This window comes from Cervus canadensis, chromosome 5 (genome assembly GCF_019320065.1).
Source record: "Cervus canadensis isolate Bull #8, Minnesota chromosome 5, ASM1932006v1, whole genome shotgun sequence".
NCBI classification, from domain to species: Eukaryota; Metazoa; Chordata; class Mammalia; order Artiodactyla; family Cervidae; genus Cervus; species Cervus canadensis.
In genome coordinates, this window is record NC_057390.1 from 74,230,737 (window position 1) to 74,241,046 (window position 10,310).

A 10,310-nucleotide genomic window follows, 5' to 3' on the forward strand; every position below is an offset into this window, starting at 1 on the left:
GAGCCGTAGGTTCTGTTCTGTTCTCTGGGCCACCTGCCCAAACAGACACAACTGCAACTCGCTTCCTCCTGTGTAGCCCTCTTTGCCCGCCCCTCACCCCCTGCTGTTCCAGCACATACAGTTTTACATGCCACATGACCCCAGTCCTTGATCATTGTGTTCATTTCCTGGGGTGGCCATGGCAAGTACCACAAACTGGGTGGCTGTAAATAGCAGGAATTTATCCCCTCTCAGTTCTGGAGGCCAGAAGTCTAAAATCAAGATGTTGGCAGGGCTGTGCTCTCTAGGGAGAATCCTTCCTTGCTTCTTCCAGCTTCTGGAGGTTGCTGACAATCCTTAGAGTTCCTTGGCTTATAGCTACATCATTGCAGTCTCTGTCTTCACATGGCCTCCTCCCTGTGTGTCTCTGTCTCCACACCATTGTCTCCTCTGCATCCTTTCTGTATCTGTGTCCAAATTTTCCCTGTTCCTCTAAGAAAGCCAGTCACTGGATCAGGACCACCGAATCCAGCATTACCTCATTTTCCCTTAGTTACCTCTGCAAAGACCCCATTTCCAAATAAGTTCACATTCACAAGGTTCCACCCAGTTCAGTCTTCCACCCAGTTCAGTCCCGAAGGGTCTGGTACCTTTCAGGAATCTGAGTTACTTGAGTGCAGAAGTGAGGACTTTCTTATCTCTTGTATCAGCTTCCAGGCTTATTGGGTACTATCTGGTACCATGTGGGCTTGGGGCCTTTTTATCACACCAAATTTGGGGAAATCTCCAACAGTCCCAGGTCTGTGTACATCGCTTGTGTCCAGGGGTGGGAGCAGGCCGCACTGAGGATGTGACTTGTGGAGCCCAGGGCCTGACTCCCTGGGCCATCATGCTCCTTCTCCGGGGCAATGGCAGGCCCCCAGTGGGTCTGATGACCTCTTCTCTGAGTGGATGCCTTTCAGGAGTGAGCTGAGACAGGCAGCGTCCCACCTTGTCGTATCCAGGCCGTGGCCTCTGTGATGGCCCTGTGGGTGCTGCATTTCAGCAGTGCCAACATCACTCCCACCCCTCTCCCACCTCCCACTCTGTCTGAGGAGGGGATGGGCAGGTCAGGGAGGGAGCCGGAGGAGAGGAACCTCTGTTGCACATGTTCCTGGTGCCAGGGTTAGATTTCTCTCATTTGTGGCTGCCTCCAGAAATGTCGAAACTTCTTCAAATCTTAGTAAGAATGACTCTTTGGGGCACCACGTGAGACAAGATGGTGACAGAGTAGCGCTCAGAGCCATCGTCCTGGCTCATCGCGGGCCCGGACTGCCTCCCCAGAGGGTTGCCCAGCTCTGAGCGCCTTTCCTGGGTCCCTGCTGTGCCTCCTGCTTGGAGCCCTGGCTCCAGAGCCTCCTGGTGGCTTTCCTGGGTGTCTGCCCTCCCCCCAGCACCCACCACCCTCCCTCTGGGCCCCTGAGGAAGATGGAAGAGTCTCGACAAAGCAGGTAGCAGGACCGGCTTCCAGAGCCTGAGAGCTGCTGCTGGCCAACTCATGGACGCCCGAGGGGTCTGCCTCGGCCTCGGTTTCTCAAGCGGGTTTTCTTCCCTTGACGAGGTTGCTCTTGGCTTCTCCATGTGTATGCTTCTGTTTTTCCTTTCGGTCTAATAGCCACTTGGCTCATTTCTCCCTAAGAAGGGCTCTCAGTCCCAGAGGACAATTTTTTTTTAAGTGTAACAGCTAGTTTATTTTTAAAAACTTCATTTTGTATTGCGATTAACAAACAATGTTCTGACAGTTTCAGGTAAACAGTGAAGGGACTCAGACATACATATACATGCATCCATTCTCCCCCAAACTCCCTTCCCATCCAGGCTGACACATAACATTGAGCAGACTTTCCTGTGCTATACAGTAGGTCCTTGTTGGTTATCCATTTTATTTTTTTTGTTTTGTTTTGTTTTGTGGTTATCCATTTTAAATACAGCAGTGTGTACATGTCCATCCCAGACTCCCTAACTATCCCTCCCTACAACATCCCCCCCGACCCCCGCCGGCAGCCATAAGCTCAGAACAGCTAACTTCTTGTCCACCTGTCTCTCAGACCACCAGGAGCATCGGAGGCTCAGCTCGACCTCTGGCCTGAGGGCCTCCTTCTCCTGCCCGAGGCTCTAATGAAGCTTGGTCAGGTTGCAAGGTTGACCCTAGGGTGGGCATAGGATTGGAACCCTGGCCTCACAGACTATATAAAATCTACAGACATGGGGATGGAAAATGTTGCACTACCTTGGCGGGGATGGGGGAGGAGTTTGGCAGGTTTTTAAAAAGCTGAGCATAGATTTACAACATAGCCCATCATTCCCCCTTCTAGGAATATACCCGAAAAGAAAGGGAAATATACGTCCACACAAAGACTTGTGCACAAATACAGCACATTTTTTCATCATGGCCAGAGTGGAACCACTCACGAAGTCCATCAGCTAGTAAGTGGATAAATGAAATGTGAAACAGGCACACAAAGGAATATTACTCAGCAAAGCAACAAGAAGGAATAACATGCTACAACACGGATCAACCTCAATAACATTACACTGAGTTAAAGAAGTCACGCTCGAAAGACCATATATTGCATGAGAAATTTCCAAATGGCATAGAGACAGAAAGAAGATTAGTAGTTGCCTTTGATTGGGGGTTGAAACAGTGACCAATGGACACAAAGAATGTTTTGGGGGGCTGGGGAGGGGATTGGGAAATGTTTAAAACTGGTTTGTTTTAATAGTTACACAATTCTCTATTGAAATCCTTTAATTGTACACTCTAAGGAAGTGAATTTTAAATTATACCAGTAATTTCTACCTCAGTAAAACCGTTAAGAAAATTAATGACTGGAAAATGAAACAAACAAGAAAAAAAAAATCCATGGGCAGTAGAGGGCAGTGGCTGAAAGTGTGGGCCAGCTCCTGGTTCTCCAGCCACCTCGCTGTGTGGTCCTGGGTCAGTTAGTTACTCTCTCTCTGCCTCAGTTTCTTCACCTGTAAAATGGGGATAATAATTGTACCTGCTTCATTAGGGTAGTTTTAGGGAGAAAGTTAATGAATATTTGTGAACTTCTTTGATCAGTACAGATTTTAAGTGAATAGTCAAAATTATGTTGAGTTGGTTGTTTTTTGTGCTGTAAGAAATTCTAGGATTCCTCTCTTGACCTCGGAATGAGAGCCAGACCTTTGGGTAGAAAGGGACGCGGTCAGGGGCTTGTGTATTAGGATGGGTGTAGGAGAGAGGAGAGGCTGGGTCAATCTATGCCAACCTCTCAGTTACTCTGAACCACTATCTTCCCGTCTGCCTAGAGGGCTGAGATTGCTGTCTCATGGGGTAGGGAGCATGAGAGAACCACACGCAAAACTATTTGTTGTTTTTGTTGTTCAGTTGCTAAGTCATGTCCGACTCTTTGCGACACCGTGAACTACAGCACACCAGGCTTCCCTGTCCTTTACTATCTCCTGCAGTTTGCACAAACTCATGTCCATCGAGTCGGTATTGCTATTGGAGACCCACAAAGGGGCCCTGCTGCTGAGATGCCTTCTGTCTGCGGGCTCTGGGAGGTAAGCAGCAGCCTAGATCTGGATGGGCCTTGGAAGGCCAAGAAGCACAGTAGATGGAACGTGCTGGAAGTGAGCTGCTAAAAGATGTCATTCTGATGCAGATTTCTAGTAACCCCAGCAGGGCTGTGGCCCCAGGAACTCACCCCTACAACACCCACACTCCAGACCTGGTGCAGCCCTCCCCTCACCATGGAGACAAGGAAATAAACACCAGACTTCCCTCTGTGGGCCCTGACCTATTGTTCAGAGCAACTGGTGGGGCAGGACTAGAAAGGAAAGTTCAAGGAGAGTTTTCTGGCAGCCTTGTGGCCTGACTGGACTGTGAGGAGGGTGTGAGCAGCCTCAGCACTGACACCCCTTCCTTTTTTTGCCTGGAGCCTACGCCGCCAACTTCCTCATCATCGCTGGTTCACTCAGGGCAACCCTTGGGCAGAGGGTGTCCACCAACCCCTTTGAAAAGCCACGCCCACAAAGGCTTGCACACAGATGTCCATGGCAGCAGTTATTCAAAACAGCCCTGCCCGCAACCAATGGACGTAACCCAAATATCCATCAACAAGGCAATGGATAGACTTAGCGGGTACATTCACACAGTATAACGTGTGTGCGTGCCTGCTAAGTCACTTTAGCTGTGTCCAACTCTTTGTGACCCTATGGACTGTAGTCTGCCAGGCTCCTCTGTCCTTGGGATTCTCCAGGCAAGAATACTGGAGTGGGTTGCCATGCCCTCTTCCAAGGGATCTTCCTGACCCAGGGATCGAACCCAAGTCTCTTTTATCTCCTGCACTGGCACAGGGGTTCTTTACCACTAACACCACCTGGGAAGCACCCTACGGTACAACACTACTCAGCAATGGGGAGGAGACTACTAGCAGATATAATATAATGATGCACATGGATCTCAAAACATGGGACTCTGCATTTTCTGTTCAATTTTACTGTTTTTATAACATATAAATATAAAAATCTATTTTTGTTTTAAAAAAAATGAGCCACAGTGAGAAAGTTCTTTAGTTCAGAAGACACTCAGCAGTCTCAGAGACCAGTTCTGTCTCCCCAGACTATGCTCTACCTTCAGTGAGCTTCGCCACAGCCTCCAGGTACCCTGGGCTCCAGCTGAGGCTCAGTGAACATTTGGTGATGGAAGGGGCTTCAGCAGATGTGTAAAATCTTAGCAGGCATGCTTCTGTGGTTCAGAAGAAGCTGGGGGCACGTGATGAAGGGGAGGACCTGCCCCCAGAGTCCTTTGGGGAAATGAGAGGCCCAAATCCTCGAGGCCTGGAAGCCCTGGGCACTGACTGGCATAGTTCATCAAAGGCTTGTCTCTCCTTCTCCAATTTTCCTTTTCCTTTCCTGTAGCCCTGTGTTGTCTGGGGCAGGCCGATGTGGAGAACTTATTACAAGGCAGTTCACCACCTTTCAGAGGTAGGTGAGATGGCCTGAGGAAATCCGTGGATTCCCTCCCCTCGTGGAATGAGGCTGAGGGTCTCAGGATCAGAAAAACACACCCAGGGTGCTCCCAAGAGCCTCATCAAGCCCCAGGGGCTTGGACTACAAGGGTCGTGATGAGAATGAGCCTTCCTGGGAGAAGACCCAGTGGTCCACCTGGACCCCTGGAGCAGTTTTCAGGTCTCAGTGCTGCCAGAGGTGTCCACCAGCTCTTCCTTTGGGTTGGAAAGTGCACGGAATCTTGCTTGCTGGGGTCAAGGAAGCGCTTTGGCAGAGTTCTCAAGGGCCAGAGAGAAGACTGCTTACAGAGCCTCTCGTTGAGCAGTGGGTAGTGTCCTGGGGGTGGGGGTGGGGTGGGGGTGGCTCTTCCTGCCGCAGGCTTTGATCAGAGAGGGGGAAGGTGTTGTGTGCTGTCCCGTGGTCACATGAGCATGGAAACGCTGCATGGTTACAGGCCAGCAGCTTTACACACAGTGCCTCATTTCCCCTTAATCTAAGCCCAAAGCGTTATTATTACTAATTAGTGAGAAGCAGTCCAGCTGATGACCCACCTGTTCTTGAAGTCATATTTCTCTTGACTTTGGTGACTTTGGGTTCAGCTTGAGGAAGACCGCATTAGTCCTGAGGCTCAAAGGTTCCAAGTTTAACTGAGGGATAAGAGTGAAGCGCGCGTGTGTGTATGTTAGTCACTTGCCACCCCGTGGACTGCAGCCCGCCAGGCTCCTCTGTCCATGGACTTCTCCAGGCAAGAATACTGGAGTAGGTTGCCATGCCCTCCTCCAGGGATCTTCCTGACCCAGGGATCGAACCCTGGCTCTTGTATTGCAGGCGGATTCTGAGCCACCAGGGAAGGCCAACAGAGACGGAATCCAGGAACTGAGTCTCCAGGCTCATGTGGAGGACAGGACAGCAGATGAAGAGTTAAAGAAGACAGAGCTGGGGGTTAAACTTTCCATCCAGCTCCCCAAGCTGACCCCTTACTCTCCTCCCCCTCAGGGGCTTCATCTTCACCTGCCACTCAAAGGTAATCCTTCCTGGGCCTGGTCTTAGGAGGGACTTAGCTCACCGATAATTATTTCTCTTTCTTCCATGAACATTAATCTGCTCAAGTTTTTCTAATTTTTTTCAAGTTAATTTTGATCCTTTATATTTTCCTAGAAAATTGTATACTTCATCCAGATTTCAAATACATAACATACTCTCTTTTAACTCTAAAAATTATCACCATGTTTGTGGTTATGGTTCAGTTTTCATTTCTAGTGGTGTTCTCTTTTTTAAATTGGTTATATTCATCTGAAATTTATCCTTTTCATTTTTTCAAAGAACCAGCCTTGGGTTTTAAAGATCTGTTTTACTACTTTTTCCCCAATCTAATTCATTCATTTCTATTTTAGCTTTATCTTTTTCTCCTTTTAGTTTTTTTTTTTTTAGTCATGTTTTTTATTTTCCTTTTTTGTTGTTAATTTTAAAAACAAGGCTAAAAAATTCCCTCTATCAGAGTTTTGGCTCTGTCTCATAGATTTTATCACATAATGTTCTTGTTTTCATTAATTTCCAAGAAGTTTTTATGTGTAGTTTTTATTTCTTATTTAAAACCGAAAAGCTATTTTAAATGCTAGTAGTGTTGATATGTTTGTACTTTTGTTTCCAAGGTTTTAGCACAATTTTTATTATCTCTTTGTAATTCATTTCTAGCCTTATTGCATTATGGTCTCAGTATGCAAATCTGTATGACTTCGACTTTCTGCAATTCAAAAATCTTTCTTGGGACTTCCAGTCCAGTGGTTAAGTCTCTGTGCTTCCAATACAGGGGATAAGATTTCCATCCCTGGTCAGGGAAATAAAATCCCACATGCCGTGCAGCACAGCCACAAAAAAAAAAATCTTTCTTGGGATCTAGGATGTAGCCAAATTTCAAATGTTCCATAGATATTTTTAAATATATATTCTATTTGTAGAACATATGTACATATATATAATCTTAAAAGTATTGATTATATTTTTTAGAATTCCGTATCCTTGTTTCCTCTGGGTGCACTTGGCCCTGAGGCAGGGATTGTAACCATCCCGCTGTCAGAATGGTTTTCTCCAGTCCTCCTGGGAATTGGTCAGTGTCAGCAGTGGTTGAGGCTCAATGTTGGTTGTGGTCTCAGAGAGGTGCTGAGGACTCCCATGAGGAGAGTGACCTCATGAGTGACCTCCATGAGGAGTGATGACCTCACGTTAACTGAAGGAGCGCATGGTCCTGGGCTCACCTGGCTCCTATCTCAGGACTTATGCTCCAAGCCTGCTTTTTGTTGTGTGTATGGTTCGAGCCATTGTCTTCACAGAGGTGCCTGGCCTCAGGGGCATGGGTATCAGGGTGGGCACTGATCATATTCCCCTTCAACCAGGAGGGAAAACAGCAAAGGGTCCAGCCTGCAAGCTTTCCATGCCAAATTGGCAGGCTCCACCTGCCATGAAACAGGTGCCCTGGAACACCTGTGTCTCTTGGATGGCAATCGGTTCTCTCTGGGCTCCTGCCAATCGGGCCAGCAAGAACTGGTGATTTGTTTTTCCTGTGGTCAGACAAGTCCCAACATAGTTCTTTTCAGCAAGTCTGACCTCTCAGACTTCCGAAAAACAGGTGCTTTTCAAGACTTCAGCATTATGCGATTCATTCCTGTCCCCTTTATGGTCAGAACAGAGTGAGGGTCCTAGGGAGGAGCTACTGCTCTAAGTTGCTTCAGTCGTGTCCGACTCTACACGACCCCATAGACGGCAGCCCACCAGGCTCCCCCATCCCTGGGATTCCCCAGGCAAGAACACTGGAGTGGGTTGCCATGTCCTTCTCCAATGCGTGAAAGTGAAGTCGCTCAGTTGTGTCCAACTCTTCGCGACCCCATGGACTGCAACCCACCAGGCTCCTCTGTCCATGGGATTCTCCAGGCAAGAGTACTGGAGTGGGGTGCCGTTGCCTTCTCCACTAGGGAGGAGAGACACTGCCTATTTGGGGCCACGGGGGTAAGGTTCAGAGAACTCCTCAAAAAAACTCTAGATTTGAAGGGTGGGGAACTTCACGGGGTTGCAGAGGGCAAGAGGTGGGTAGTGGAGGATGTGACCAAGATTGAAGAGTGGTTTTCCTGGGGGGAGTAGTAGGTGAGGGCAAGGAGACAGGCAGCCTGAACAGAGTGGGGAGATGAGCCAGAAAGAGAGAACTTTGTGGAAGACTGAAAACTTTCTCTTAATGAGTGTAGGCTTTCCTTATGGGGTGATGAAATGTTCTGGAAGTAGAAGGTGTAATAATTATACAGCATTGTGAAAGTATTAAATGCCACAGAATGGTACACTTTAAAATGGTTGAAATGGTAAACTTTATGCCGTGTATATCTTAACACAAACACACACAAGTGTTTCTAGGACCTGATGGAGGAACAAGCCTGGGAAGGAAGGTAGCCTTGCGCTGCCTGGCCCTGAGGCCCAGGAGTCATCTGATGATGGGGACTGGGGGGTGATATGAAATCTGGGGGGGCTATGGAGGATGGAAGCTGTGAAGCCAGTAAAGGCAGAAGAAGGCAGCATGTTTTTACAGCCGATGCTGAATCCTGGTAAGAAAGACCACTGGGAGTATAGGCCTCCCAGGTTTGTGTGTTTGCATGTTTCCTGGGAATGCTAAGGGCTGGGACTTGTCTTTCTGGGCTGCAACTAAACTAAAGACAGGCTCTCCCCTGGTTTGGCAGGAAACATTTGAAACTATTGCCAAGACATCTGTTTCATTTTCCTTGGCAACAAAAGGCATCCTGAGAGATAGACCCAGGCTTACAACTAGGAGCATCCGTAGTTCTTTCTCCTTTTCTCCCGTGGGAGTTTCAGTGGACGTTCCCAAGCTCCTGTTGAGAGGGTCAGACCAGAGGAGGCTGAGCTACAGAGAATCCAGTGTTAGGGGAGAGAAATGAGCAAATGAGGGCAGGCAGCACAAGCAGGTGAGGCCCAAGGAGGTCCTGAGAATCTGGAGTCTGGGAGCAGAGTCCCTCTCGGGGTGGAGGGCATGGAGGAGAGCCCTCTTCTCTGTGACCTTCTTAACTTCTGAAATGGAGAAATTGGGGAAGCAGTCTAGGAGAATGAGCAGGGGTTTTGGCATCAGACTAGCTGGGCTTGAATCCAGCTTGTTTACTCTCTATGTGACCTTGGTTGTTGGGATTAAGTGAGGTGACGCAGGGTGGAGCACACTGGAGGGTCTAGGAAAATGCTTCCAAATCCTCCAGAAAACTGGGCTGCAGAGTCATCTCTGTGCCCAGTCTCCCAAATGAACATGAGGGGGCCTGGAACTGACTGTTACTTTTATAACTGAGAACTCCAGATCCAGGGCTGTCCCTGGGGATTGTTCAAAAGGAGGGAGGCTTGTACATGAGCAGGGTGCAGGGTATTGACTGAAAAGCTGAGAGTCAAATAGCTGAATGACCACCGAGGGCAGCAGGCTGCCTCTCAGACCATTCCCAAGACAACAAAATCCAGTCCCACTCTGGGCCAGGTTCCCAGGGAACAGAGATAGAAAAGATGCTCCCAACTACATTCCTGCCTTCTAGCACCCTCCCTGAGTTTCTCAGAGCTGTAAAGCCTGATGAATCATTTAGATATTGAAACATCAACAAGACCAATGGTAGTCAATTCCCATGAAGACAGTCTGCAGGTCCCACCTGTTTAGGAAGTTTTGCACTTTCCAAGGGCAATTGCCTTGGAGGGCCCTCTGGGGAGCAGTGTATTCAGTTCCTACTGAGTCGCCAGTACCCTTCCACCCAGCACAAGCCCACCTTGCACCACATACTACTGTTTCCATTTTAGGAAGATTGAAACTATTTCTCTGAGGAGGTTGCATGGCTGGGAAGTGGCTAAGCTGGAGTTGGAACCCACCTCTGTGCTGCCATGTAGACTTGGGTTCCCATTAACACCTAGCCTACAGATTGGGCTTTGCAGTTGTTTTTTTTTTTTTTAAACAGCTTTATTGAGATATAATTCACACACTGTACAATTCACCCATTTAAAGAGTACGGTTCAGTGGTTTGTGTTACATTCACAAATGGCTCCATCACCACCACAATCTATTTTAGAACATTTTCATCATCTAAGAAACCCACAGCCCTTAGCTGTCATGGAATTATGTCATGTCATAATTCCCCCAGCTCCTTCAGCCTTAAGCAATCATTAATCCATTTTCTTTCTCTATATTTGCCTATTCTGGGTTTTTAATACAAGTGGGATGAATGTATATCGCTTTTTATTGCTTGCTTTTTTCAACTAGCATGCTGTTTTCGATTCTC